Below are 13,716 nucleotides of genomic sequence, written 5' to 3' on the forward strand. Positions count from 1 at the left end.
CTTCCGCTCTCCGTCACCAAAGAGTTGATTCTGCCTAACTGCTCTATCTGGCTCAGTGCCAAGCCTGTGTGTGGAGGAGATAGGAGTTTGCTCAAGAGCGATGTGCTTGCACGGTGGGAAACTGTACTATTGATGCGCGTTGACTTCACAAGAGGAATGCTGTCCACACATTGAAGCTAGAGGACTGATTAACAGGAGAGGATCTGTGAGTATTTACCATATGTGCTTTGGAATTTGTTTTCAACCGAGTTGCTTCAAGAGAGCTTATATTTTAACATCCATTACGTCTGCCACAGGGCAGATGTTTTTTTTCTACCCATCTCAAATGATTTTACTTGCAGAAATGGAGCGTTGCAGAATCGAGACTTCAGAAGTTGCTTCTGATGCAGTGCCTTCTATGCTCCTGGACTACTGAGCAGGAGGTGTGAGGACAGTGTCTCCCTGATAGGCAACTCCTTCACGGTCCTGCTGGGCCTCCCCTCCAACCTGCTGGTGCCTCGATCTACGGTAGCTGCCTCTTCCTCATGGTTGTGACGGTGGGCCGCTACCTCAGCATCGCCTTTCCAATCAGCAACAAGCTGTACCGGCAGGGCTGCATCTCCTACTTCATCAGCGCCGCCTTGTGGTCTGGGTCTGGTGGCAGAAGGCGGGGTGGCTTTGTGTCCACCTCCAGCCGTAACACGTCAGTCTGCTTTGAGAACTTCATCCAGGACCGGCTAGACCTGCTGCTGCTGCTGCGCTTGGAGATGGCACTCCTCCTCTTCTGGCTGCCACTGGTCGTGACCACCTTCTACACGCTACGCTGAGTGGCTCTGGTGTGGCGGTCCTGCCCACCATAGAAAAGAGTCGCAACCTGGCCACAGCTATCTCCACTCTGGCTGTGTTTGTGGTGTGCTACACACCCTACAACGCCTCACACATTGTGGGCTTTGTGCTGCAGTTGAAAGTCCACTAGAGGACTGAGACCATGCTGTCCAGCTCCTGTAACGTCTTCCTGTGGTCATGCTGATGCGGTCTCCGGCAACGCCCCACAACCTCATGGGAAGGCTCTGTGGTAGGCCCAGCAGATACACCCGGACAGAAGGGTGCCACCACCATGGTAGCAACACCATCACATGGGACCCTCTGGCAAATGTGAGGGGAGTGGCGTCGCTGACCGACAGTCAGACCGGAGCAAACATTTCCAAGTTAAATCAGGAATAATCTGTACAAACAAGACATGCAAGATGTGGGAGTGGGAAATAGTTAAGGACAAAATTATACTCTATGCTTTCTATGCTCTGAAATCTTTAGAAAGCTCTTGATAACAAACCACAGTGATCATATGAAGAACCTTTGTTGCTTATGAGAGGTGGAAAGATTTTTACAGGTGGAAAGGACATTTACCAAAAGTGTTCTGAGATGAGCTAGTGTTGAGCCCTCTACTGTGATGGTCTGGTCTGGATTGCGCCACCAAGAGTGAGGGCAGGAGAACTATTATCAGCTGAGTGACTAATTACAATGGAGACGTTGTTTAAAAAGTCAGATTCATAAAAATAGTTTGAATGTATTCTGGTATATTTTTCTATTTACTGTAAGAAACTGGGTATCTTTCTTTTTTTCTTTTTTTCTTTTAATTTTGCCCCTTATTCGTAGCCATTATCCATTTCCTTTGTACAGGTGTTGTAACGGTCGTCGTATGAAGGAGAGGACCATAGCGCAGCGTGGTAAGTGTTCATCTTGATTTTTAATACGAATAGTGAACACTGAAACAAAAACAATTAAACGACAAACGAACAGTCCTGAACGGTGAAATAAAACACAGAACCGAAAATAAACACCCACGAAACACAAGTGGGAAAAGGCTACCTTAAGTATGATTCTCAATCAGACACAACTAACGACACCTGCCTCTGATTGAGAACCATACCAGGCCAAACGCAAACGCAAACACAACATAGAACATAGACAACCCACCCAACTCACGCCCTGACCATACTAAAACAAAGACATAATAAAAGAACTAAGGTCAGAACGTGACAGGTGTTCCTGAAAATAATCTTCAAACACTTCAATAGAAATGAAAGAAGTAGCAGAACTTTGTCATTATAAATCTACCATGTAATATCTTAGTTTGGAGTCATGACAGGAAGTGAATGAGACAGCAATGTCAGCTGAGATGTTAGTTGAATAATTCCGTTCAGATAGCTGTCTCCCAACAGTTTTGGGTTGAAAGGTCAGTATATCATTATGCTCTCCTCTCTCTTGTAATGACTGCAGCGCTAACAAAAATAATGTGGTGATCGATGGCATCAAAAGCAGCACTAAGGTCTAGGAGCACTAGGACAGATGCAGAGCCTCGGTCTGACGCAATTAAAAGATAATTTACTACCTTCACAAGTGCAGTCTCAGTGCTATGATGGGGTCTAAAACCAGACTGAAGCGTTTTGTATACATTGTTTGTCTTCAGAAAGGCAATGAGTTGCTGCGCAACAGCTTTTTCAAAAGAAATTGAGAGGAATGGGAGATTTGATATAGGCCAATAGTTTTTTAAATATTTTCTGGGTCAAGGTTTGGCTTTTTCAAGAGAGGCTTTATTACTGCCACTTTTAGTGAGTTTGGTACACATCCGGTGTATAGATATCCATTTATTATGTTCAACATAGGAGGGCCAAGCACAGGAAGCAGCTCTTTCAGTAGTTTAGTTGGAATAGGGTCTAGTATGCAGCTTGAAGGTTTGGAGGCCATGATTATTTTCATCATTGTGTCAAGAGATATAGTACTAAAACACTTGAGTGTCTCCCTTGTTCCTAGGTCCTGGCAGAGTTGTGCAGACTCAGTACAACTGAGCTTTGGAAGAATACACAGATTTAAAGAGGAGTCCATAATTTGCTTTTTAATGATCATGATCTTTTCTTCAAAGAAGTTCATTGAGGAATGCTGCTTTTTAGTTAGCTTTGCGACAGTATCGAAAATACATTTTGGATTGTTTTTATTTTCCTCAATGAAGTTGGAAAAATAGGATGATCGAGCAGCAGTGTGTCACGACTCCCGCCGAAGTTGGCGCTCGGCGGTCGTTGTCACCGGCCTACTAGCCGCCACCGATCCCTTTTTCCTTTCGGTTAGTTTTGTTTCATTAGTTACACCTGTTCCTATTTTGTGTGTTCTTGATTTGCTTCCCTATTTAGCGAGTGGAATCCGCCCCTTTGTTGTTGTATGGGATTACATTTGTGTCGTTGGTGTTGTTTGTTCTCCGGACCGTTGTTACCCTGTGTTTTGAGTTGGTCAGTGTTTTGCGCCCTGTGTGTTTGGGCATTTACTTTTGGTGCCGGATTAAAGTGCATCTTTCCCCTGGAACTCTCTGCGCCTGATTTTTATCTACACACCTAGTCAGCCGTGACAGAATCCCGCACCTCATTATGGAATCAGCAGGAGCAGCCACACCTCCTCTCCCATCAATGGAGGAGAGGGTCCTTCATCACACCACTGTTCTTCACTTTGGTCAGCCATGGATCAGATGATGGAGAGGATGGACCGATGGGAGAGGAGTGGCCTTCCCACCTCATTTCCAGCGCTCCCTCCACCAGTACCACCTACCCCTACTTCAGCTTCCAGCTCCGGGGCCCTGCGTTATTTAATTTAGGTTATTTCCGGACCTCTTAATGACTAAGTTTCAAGTCAGCAAATTCAGCAAAGAACAATACCACAACACACTTGCATGTATTGGTGTTCGTGTACGAGTTAAATGTGACACTGAAACCAAACATGTATGTAAGGGAGAGTGGGGTAAATTGAGCCACCCTTGTTTCTAGGAAACCATACACAAAATTATAATTTTACCAAATATTTAGGAAGACGTTTCATGGAGTCTGTGAAGGAAGAAACCACATGGAAAAAATGGTAAGCAAGTTAGGTCCAAAAAAACAGATTTTCACCATGTAAAACAAATTAATGTGTTAGAAGTTTCATAATGCGGCTTAACTAACCCTGTCCCGTGGCTTAATTTACCCCATACCCAGGGTAAGTTGTGCCAAGAGGTCACAAGCTATGTTCTGAAAAGTGTAATGTTCACATGAATTCTGTTTATTTCCATGCATACACAACATCCTGAAATAGAGTATATCTAGATATCTTTGTTAGAAAGAATACTATACTTCCTATGATGGAGTGATGCTGAATGTAAAAACTGGCTCAACTTAACAAATAGTAGACGGCCAATAGAATAAGGTAGATGGGTGGTGAGTTATGATTGACAGGAGTTTTAAGGTCCTATAACTAGGCCCAAAGAGAGCTAGTGGAGAGGGAAAGGGTTCCTTTTTGGTTTGGATTTTGATACTTTTGATACTTTGATACTTTTCGTGACTAATTTGCTCTCACTTTCCACTTCCTTGAGCAAAACCACTTCCATCTCCCTAGACCAGGGTAAAACAGATTATTGTTTCATTTGATCTGATTGTCTGGTTACCATAATGTCTTAGTGACCCTGGGATACTGAGTAGGTGACTTTGAAGAAAATTGCGAAATGGACTGTATCCTGTCTAATTATTGACACCTCAGGTTAGTATATTCAAAATGTTACGTTTGAGTATTCTAATGACAAACTCACCTCCATGGATCTTGAAAATATATAGCCACAAAGACCCCAAAGTCATCCGATTGATCCTCAAACGTACTGGCAGCACAAAGTGATGCTGATAGTCAGACTGACAAGTGCCTGTGATGTGGTATGCTGCGAAATACTTATTAAGACTTATAAATATCATTATGTAATTTCATTGCTTTTCTCTATTGTCATTAGTTGAAAATGCTGGATCCAGTCATTTATGAGCCTGTATAGTGAATGCAGTGTAAATGTGATTGACCCCCATCACCAACCCTTTGTTATTAATAGCCAGTCAGTCACTTAGAATATCATCAGGACTAGAGCATGCGAGACTTGACTCTTTAATAAACATTTATTCATGGGAGTTTAAGTGTGTTGTAGTGTGAATGAGATACATTTGTCTTCACAAAATGTAACAAACTCACATTTTTGTGTCTCGTGTTTTCTTTTAAGCATACCACATGATCAAATGAGTCCCTAACATTGGTGCAACTCTTTAACGATTGACTCTGCCATCTGGTGGGCAGAAACAGATGATTCCCAAATTATTTCTATATCTAATATTTTCACAATCAAAGCACAATGATTTAATGGCTGACCAACTGTATCTGCCATGTCTTTTTTATACTGATCTTAAGGATCCACCCCTTTAAAAAAATATAATCGCCTAAAATGACATACCCAAATCTAACAGGACCTGAAGCAAGGATATGCATATTATTGATACCATTTGAAAGGGAACGCTTTGAAGTTTGTGGAAATGTGAAATTAATGTAGGAGAATATAACACATTAGATCTGGTAAAAGATAATACAAAGAAAAAAACATGTTTTTGTTTTTTTGTCCATCATCTTTGAAATGCAAGAGAAAGGCCATAATATATTATTCCAGCCCAGGTGCAATTTAGACTTTGACCATCAGAGCAGTGTATGCACAGCAGTGTATGTGCAAAGTTTTAGACTGATCCAATGAACCATTGCATATCTGTTCAAAATGTTGTATCAAGACTGTCCAAATGTGCCTAATTGGTTTATTAATAGATTCGTACTGCAACAAAATAGGAAAAACGCCAAGGGGGATGAATACTTTTGCAAGGCACTGTATGTAAAATGGCGGCGGAGCAGAAAATGGTGCCGGAGCAGAAGGCAGACGTTTACGTGCCCCCAACCGATTGTGTTTTTTTTGTTTATCTGCATTGTTTGTAACTTATTTTTGTACTATTTTTGTACATAATGTTGCCGCTACCATCTCTTATGACCGAAAATAACTTCTAGACATCAGGACTGAGATTACTCACCACTGACTAGCAGAATCCTTTTTCTTCTTTCAAGACTCTGACCAGCCTGAGGCGGAGGATATATGGCTCCCTCGGGAACAGGCTGCCTTCTGAGGAGTAGGAGGCGATTGAATAAACCCCCATACCCCCCAATTCAGCTTGCAAACATGCAAACATTGGACAATAAAATGGACGAGTTATTGGGAAGATTAAACTATCAACGGGACATTAAAAACTTTAACATGTTATGCTTCACGGAGTCGTGGCTGAATGACAACAATATCAACATACAGCTGGCTGGTTATATGATGTACCGGCAGGATAGAACAGCGGTGTCTGGTAAGACAAGTGGCGGCGGTCTATGTATTTTTGTCAACAACAGCTGGTGCACGATATCTAAGGAAGTCTCGAGCCATTGCTCACCTGAGGTAGAGTTTCTCATGATAAGCTGCAGACCACATTACCTACCGAGAGAGATCTCATCTATATTCTTTGTAGCTGTTTACATACCACCACAGTCAGAGGCTGGCACCAAGATAACATTTAATGAGCTGTATTCCACCATAAGCAAACAAGAAAACGTTCACCCAGAGGCGACACTCTTAGTGGCCGGAGACTTTAATGCAGGAAAACTTAATTTTACCTAATTTGTATCAATATGTTAAATGTGCAAACATAGGGAAAAGTACTCTGGACCACCTATACTTCACACACAGAGATGCATACAAAGCTCTCCCTCACCCTCCATTTGACAAATATGACCATAATTCCATCCTCTTGATTCCTGCTTACAATCAAAAACTAAAGCAGAAAGCACCAGTGACTAGATCAATAAAAAAGTGGTCAGATGAAGCAGATGCTAAGCTACAGGACTGTTTTGCTAGCACAGACTGGAATAGGTTCTGGGATTCCTCTAATGGCATTGAGGAGTACACCACATCTGTCATTGGGTTCATTAATAAGTGCATCGATGACGTCGTCCCCACAGTGACCTTACATACATACCCCAACCAGAAACCATGGACTACAGGCAGCATCCGCACTGAGGTAAAGGCAAGAGCTGTCGCTTTCAAGGAGAGGGACTCTAACCCGAAAGCTTATAAGAAATCCCGCTATGCCTTCCGACGAACCATCAAACAGGCAAGCGTCAATACAGGACTAAGTTTGAGTCGTACTACACCAGCTCTGACACTCGTCGGATGTGGCTGGGCCTGTAAACCATTACAGACTACAAAGGGAAGCACAGCCGAGATCTGCCCAATGACACGAGCCTACCGGACGAGCTAAACTACTTGTATGCTCGCTTCGAGGCAAATAACACTGAAACATTCATGAGAGCATCAGCTGTACCAGAAGACTGTGTGATTAATCTCTCCACAACCGATGTGAGTAAGACCTTTAGACAGGTCATCATTCACAAGGCCGCAGGGCCAGACGGATTACCAGGACATGTACTGTGATCATGCGCTGACCAACCACGTGTCTTCACTGACATTTTCAACCTCTCCCTGACCGACTCTGTAGTACCAACATGCTTAAGCAGACCACCATAGTGCCTGTGCCCAAGAACACTAAGGTAACCTGCCTAAATGACTACCGACCCGTAGCACTCACGACTGTAGCAATGAAGTGCTTTGAAAGGCTGGTCATGGCTCACATCAACACCATCATCCCAGAAACCCTAGACCCACACCAATTTGCATACCGCCACAACAGATCCACAGATGACACAGTCCCTATTGCACTCCACAATCCCCTTTCACACCTTGACAAAACGAATACCTACAGTTGAAGTTCAAAGTTTATAAATATTTTCTGGAATTTTCCAAGCTGTTTAAAGGCACAGTCAACTTAGTGTATGTAAACTTCTGACCCACTGGAATTGTGATACAGGGAATTATAAGTGAAATAATCTGTCTGTAAACAATTGTTGGAAAAATTACTTGTGTCATGCACAAAGTAGGTGTCCTAACCGACTTGCCAAAACTATAGTTTGTTAACAAGAAATTTGTGGAGCAGTTGAAAAATGAGTTTTAATGAGTCTAACCTCAGTGTATGTAAACTTCCGACTTAAACTGTATGTGACAATGCTATTCATTTACTACACCTCAGCGTTCAACACCATAGTGCCCCTCAAGCTCATAAATAAGCTAAGGACCCAGGGACTAAACACCTCCCTTTGCAACTGGATCCTGGACTTCCTGACGGGCCGATTTCAGGTGGTAAGGGTCGGTAACAACACATCCGCCACGCTGATCCTCAACACAGGGGCCCCTCAAGGGTGCGTGCTCAGCCCCCTCCTGTACTCCCTGTTCACTCATGACTGCATGGCCAGGCACGACTCCAACACCATCATTAAATTTGCCGATGACAACAGTGGTAGGCCTGATCACCGACATCTACACATTGAGTGTAGTGCGAATGGCCCAGTACATCACTGGAGCCAAGCTTCCTGCCATCCAGGACTTCTATACCAGGTGGTGTCAGAGGTAGGCCCTTTTAATTGTCAAAGACTCCAGCCACCCTAGTCATAGACTATTCTCCCTGCTACCACACGGCAAGTGGTACCGGAGCGCCAAGTCTCGGTCCAAGAGGCTTCTAAACAGCTTCTACCCCCAAGCCATAAGACTCCTGAACATCTAGTCAAATGGCTACCCAGACTATTCACATTGCCCCCCCCCCCCCCCCCCACTCCCCTCTCCACACCACTGCCACTCTATGTTGTCATCTACGCATACTCACTGTAATTCACTCTACCTACATGTACATATTACCTCAACTAACCGGTGCCCCCGCACATTGATTCTGTACTGGCACCCCCTGTATATATTGTTATTTTTTACTGCTCCTCTTTAATTACTTGTTACCTTTATCTCTTATTCTTATCCATATTTTTTAAACTGCACTGTTAGGGGCTGGTAACTAAGGATTTCACTGTAAGGTCTACAACACCTGTTGTATTCGGTGCATGTGACGAATAACATTTGATTTGATTTGATGTGGTAGTAGAGTAGGGGCCTTGGCAGCAGCTAATGGGGATCCATAATAAATAAAAAAATACACTGATGATGAATATTGCTGTAGGGACTTGTTATGCAAACTAGGAAAGATGATTTTTAAACGCTACATGCTTTAGTACTCGGCAGTCGTGTTCTGTGAGCTTGTGTGTCCTACCACTTCGAGGCTGAGCCATTGTTGCTCCTAGACGTTTCCACTTCACAATGACAGCACTTAAAGTTGACCGGGACATCTCTAGCAGTGCAGAAATGTGATCCTCTCAAGCTCTGTCAGGTTGGAATGGGAGTGCCGCTACATAGCTATTTTCAGGTCTCTCCAGAGATTTTTGATCGGGTTTAAGTCCGAGCTCTGGCTGGGCCACTCAAGGACATTCAGAGACTTGTCCCGAAGTCACTCCTGCGTCCTCCTGTGTACTTAGGGTTGTTGTCCTGTTGGAAGGTGAACTCTCACCCCAGTCTGAGGTCCTGAGCTCTCTGGAGCAGGTTTTCATCAAGGATCTCTTTCACTTTGCTCCGTTCATCTTTCCCTCGATCCTGACTAGTCTCCCAGTCTCTGCCACTGAAAAACAGCATGATTCTGCCACCACCATGCTTAACCATGGGGATGGTGCCAGGTTTCATCCAGACGTGACGGTTAGCATTCAGGCCAAAAAGTTTAATCTTGGTTTCATCAGACCAGAGAATCATGTTCTATTGGTGCCTTTTGGAAAACTCCAAGAAGGTTGTCATGTGCCCTTTTACTGAGGACTGACTTCTGTCTGGCCACTGTGCAATAAAGGCCTGATTTGGTGGAATGCTGCAGAGATGGTTGTCCTACTGGAAGGTTCTCCCATCTCCACAGAGGAACTCTGGAGCTCTGTCAGAGTGACCATTGTGTTGTTGGTCACCTCCCTGACCAAGGCCTTGCTCAGTTTGGCCAGACCGACAGCTCTAGGAAGAGTCTTGGTGGTTCCAAACTTCTTTCATTTAAGAATGAAGGAGGTCACTATGTTCTTGGGGACCTTCAATGGTGCAGACCTTTTTTGGTATCCTTCCCCAAATCTGTGCCTCGACACAATCCTGTCTCGGAGCTCTACGGATAATTATTTCAACCTCATGGCCTGGTTTTTGCTCTGACATGCACTGCCAACTGTGGGCCCTTGTATAGACTGGTGTGTGCTTTTCCAAATCATGTCAAATCAATTGAATTTACCACAGATGGACTCTAATTGTCACGCCCTGACCATAGAGAGCCCTTGTTTCTCTATGGTGTAGTAGGTCAGGGCGTGACTAGGGGGTATTCTAGTTAAATATTTCTATGTTTGTGTTTTGTATGATTCCCAATTAGAGGCAGCTGGTAATCGTTGTCTCTAATTGGGGATCATATTTAAGTAGCTATTTTTCCCACCTGTGTTTGTGGGATATTGTTTTGTATTTGTGCCTGTGCACCACGTAGTCACGTTTAGTTTCACTTTTCAATAAATATGTGGAACTCAACATCCGCTGGGCCTTGGTCCCGTTCTTACGACAACCGTGACACCAATCAAGTTGCAGAAACATCTCAAGGATGATCAATGGAAACCGGATGCACCTAAGCTCAATTTCGACGGTCATAGCAAAGGGTCTGAATACTTATGCAAATAAGGTATTTCTAAAAAACTGTTTTTGCTTTGTATCAGTACAAAAGAGGGGTTATTCATAAAACTTCACCACAACAGACAATACACTGCTCTTTCCATGACATGGACTGACCAGGTGAATCCAGATGAAAGCTATGATCCCTTATTGATGTCACTTGTTAAATCCACTTCAATCACTGTAAATGAAGGGAAGGAGACAGGTTAAATAAGGATTTTAAAGCCTTGAGACAATTGAGACATGGATTGTATGGGTAAGACAAAAGATGTAAGTTCCTTTGAACGGGTTATGGTCGTAGGTGCTAGGCAGACCAGTTTTAGTTTGTCAAGAACTGCAACGTTGATAGGGTTTTTAATGCTCAACAGTTTCCTGTGTCTCAAGAATGGTCCCTCACCCAAAAGAAATCCAGCCAACTTGACATAACTGTGAGAAGCACTGGAGTCAACATAGGCCAGCATCCCTGTGGAATACTTTTGACACCTTGTAGAGTCCATGCCCTGACGAATTTAGGATGTTCTGAGAGTAAAAGGGGTGCAAGGGGTGCTATTAGGAAGGTGTTCATAATGTTTTGTACACTCAGTTTATTTATTTATTTTGTATATTGTTAACATTGAGTTAATTCTGAATGTATGCATCAATCCAATCTCTACTAATGATTTTACTTATTCAGAACACAGGTAATACATTTACATTAACTAAAGTTTTATAAAAAAGTCAAGTTGAGGCTTATATTTTTATACAGGTGAACAATCAAACACAAAATCAGACAAAAATATGGCTAACGAGTAGTGTTACCTACTGAAATGCTGACAGATAATGTCTGAAAATTAGTATCTCATGGGACATCACATGGGATATTGTTATGGGACATCTGTTTGGTAACACATTGCTGCAACAGTCCCAAAAGAGATATTACACATTCCAACTCAACACTCAGCTGTGTTGAGCCTCCAAGTGTCAATAACTGATGGAGTAGGCTAATCGCCATGCCAATCATTCATCTGTTGCTGTCCGTTTACATTGTCACCTTCGTGATTGGAGTACCTGCCAACATCCTGGCATTCTGCAACTTTTGCCAAAAACGTGCACCGCAAACCTGCCTACATTGACATCCTGCTACTCAACTTGACCATCTTGGACCTAATCTTCCTGCCCCTCAAGATGAAGGATGATATGAACTGGAACCTCCCCTTCATCCTGTGTCCAGTCACTAGTTTCCTGTTTTACTCCACCATCTACGACAGCACCCTCCTCCAGACCGCGGTGAGTGTGGAGCGCTAGCTTGATGTGGCCTTCCCTATCAGATACGTTGGGTGGTGGTGTCTTCACTGAACCTCAGCATCATGAACATTGTGCTATGCTCCCAGTGGATATACAATAATGGGATCGTAATGGATAATCCCCAGACAACGTTCTACCTGAACTTCACCCAAGACCAGCTCAGCATCCTTCTCCCAGTGCGTCTGGAGCTATTCCTGGTACCTTTCCTCGTCTGCCTCTTTTGCTATGTCAACTTCATCTGCATTCTGTCTCCGCTGCCCAACATCGAGCTGTTGGTGTTTGCCCTCTGCTTTGGACCCTACACCATTTCCCATGTGGTGGGGTTCGTTCGGAAAGAGGGCGAGAGTTGGAGTGATGTAGCGTTGCTCTCCAGTACCATCAATGCCTGCCTGGACCCCATCATCTTCTACTTCTCTGCGTCTGTCAGAGGCATGCTCAGTCACAGCTTCAGGAGCTTCACTGCTGCCCCCCATTGGTAGCCTTCAAGACTGATAAATACAGAGAAACATGACCCCCTTGAGTGTGTATGAAGGTTTATGTATGTTTTAAGTGCAATTATGTATTCTATACAGTATGTATTAGGTGTATTCTGTTATGTTATGAAACTGTTGGAAAAGTTTGCGAAGATAATTAATGTTATCAAAGTTCCTACCTATGATTGATTACGCTACCAAAAGGAGTGCCACAATTATGGTACAACCATTACCCACGCCTCAACAAACCACAGTTTGTGCAGTTCGAATAAATCGATCTCCCTTATCACTTAAATTTTGCTCTGACCAGTAGGCAACACCCATAAAATATACTTGCTCTATGGGGCTTGGAAGAAATAAATTAGAACCAGAGGCTGTATGAGTCCAGAAGTGGGTGTGAAAGATGTCTATAATTGAGTTAATTTAATGTAACAAACATGTAAAGCAGGATGTGCAAACATGGGGAGATTATACAGCAGTGTCACAGTGTACCAGGCTCCTCTTTCCAATGATAGGAACTGTAAACAAGACAGGGGTTCAGTGATGCAAAAGAACTGATAAGGACCGTTTGACATCCATTCAGCAATCATGAGCTCCTTCTCCAAACTGTAATCCACGCCAATAGACACCTGCACTCCTTTGTGCTGGTCTAGATAAATACAGATAAATGCTCTTTTTGAGTCCTGTATATTCAGTGAACTATGTGTTGGTTATTAGTTTACCAGTACATTCTAACATTATAGATACAATGGGATTGAATTCAGTTTAGTGCCTTGTTTGACGCAGCAGATTGGCAATTAGGGCTGACCCCATTTAATCAGTCAAATGGTCAATTGCTTGGTCAATAGGCTGTTGGTCGGCAGATCATTTTTCGGTTGAGCTGTCGCGTATTTATATTTTCTTCACGGCACACAAGACACCTGTCTGATTCGTGCCTGTCTCAGTGGACCAATCCAGTGTGATGGAGTGTGCCATCTTAGTGTGACATCAAAGTCCATACAGTGCCTTCAGAAAGTATTCCCACTCCTTGACTTTTTCCACATTTTGTGACTGGCCAACACACAATATCCTATAATGTGAAAGTGAATGATGTTTTTCAAAACGTTTACATTAAAAGCTGAAATGCCTTGAGTCAGTAAGTATTCAACCCCTTTGTTATGGTAAACCTAAATAAATTCAGGAGTAAAGATGTGTTTAACAAGTCACATAATAACTTGCAAGGATTCACTCTGTGCAATAGTGTTTAACATTATTTTTTAATGACTACCTCATCGCTGTAGTCCACACATAAGGTAAGGTCCCTCAGTCGAGCAGTGAATTTCAAACACAGATTCAACCAAAGGGAGGTTTCCAATGCTTTGCAAAGAAGGGCACTTATTGGTAGATGGGTAAAAATAATAAAAGCCGACATTGAATATCCCTTTGAGCATAGTGACGTTATTAATTACACTTTAGTTCGTGTATGAATAC

At 43.1% G+C, this 13,716-nt stretch overlaps 1 pseudogene; it reads left to right on the top strand.

Moving 5' to 3' along the window:
* The first annotated feature begins 11,478 nt into the window (after positions 1–11,478).
* LOC110488463 lies at positions 11,479–12,375 on the top strand (annotated as a pseudogene).
* The last annotated feature ends 1,341 nt before the right edge of the window (positions 12,376–13,716 follow it).

Source organism: Oncorhynchus mykiss, chromosome 32, assembly GCF_013265735.2.
Source record: "Oncorhynchus mykiss isolate Arlee chromosome 32, USDA_OmykA_1.1, whole genome shotgun sequence".
NCBI lineage: Eukaryota > Metazoa > Chordata > Actinopteri > Salmoniformes > Salmonidae > Oncorhynchus > Oncorhynchus mykiss.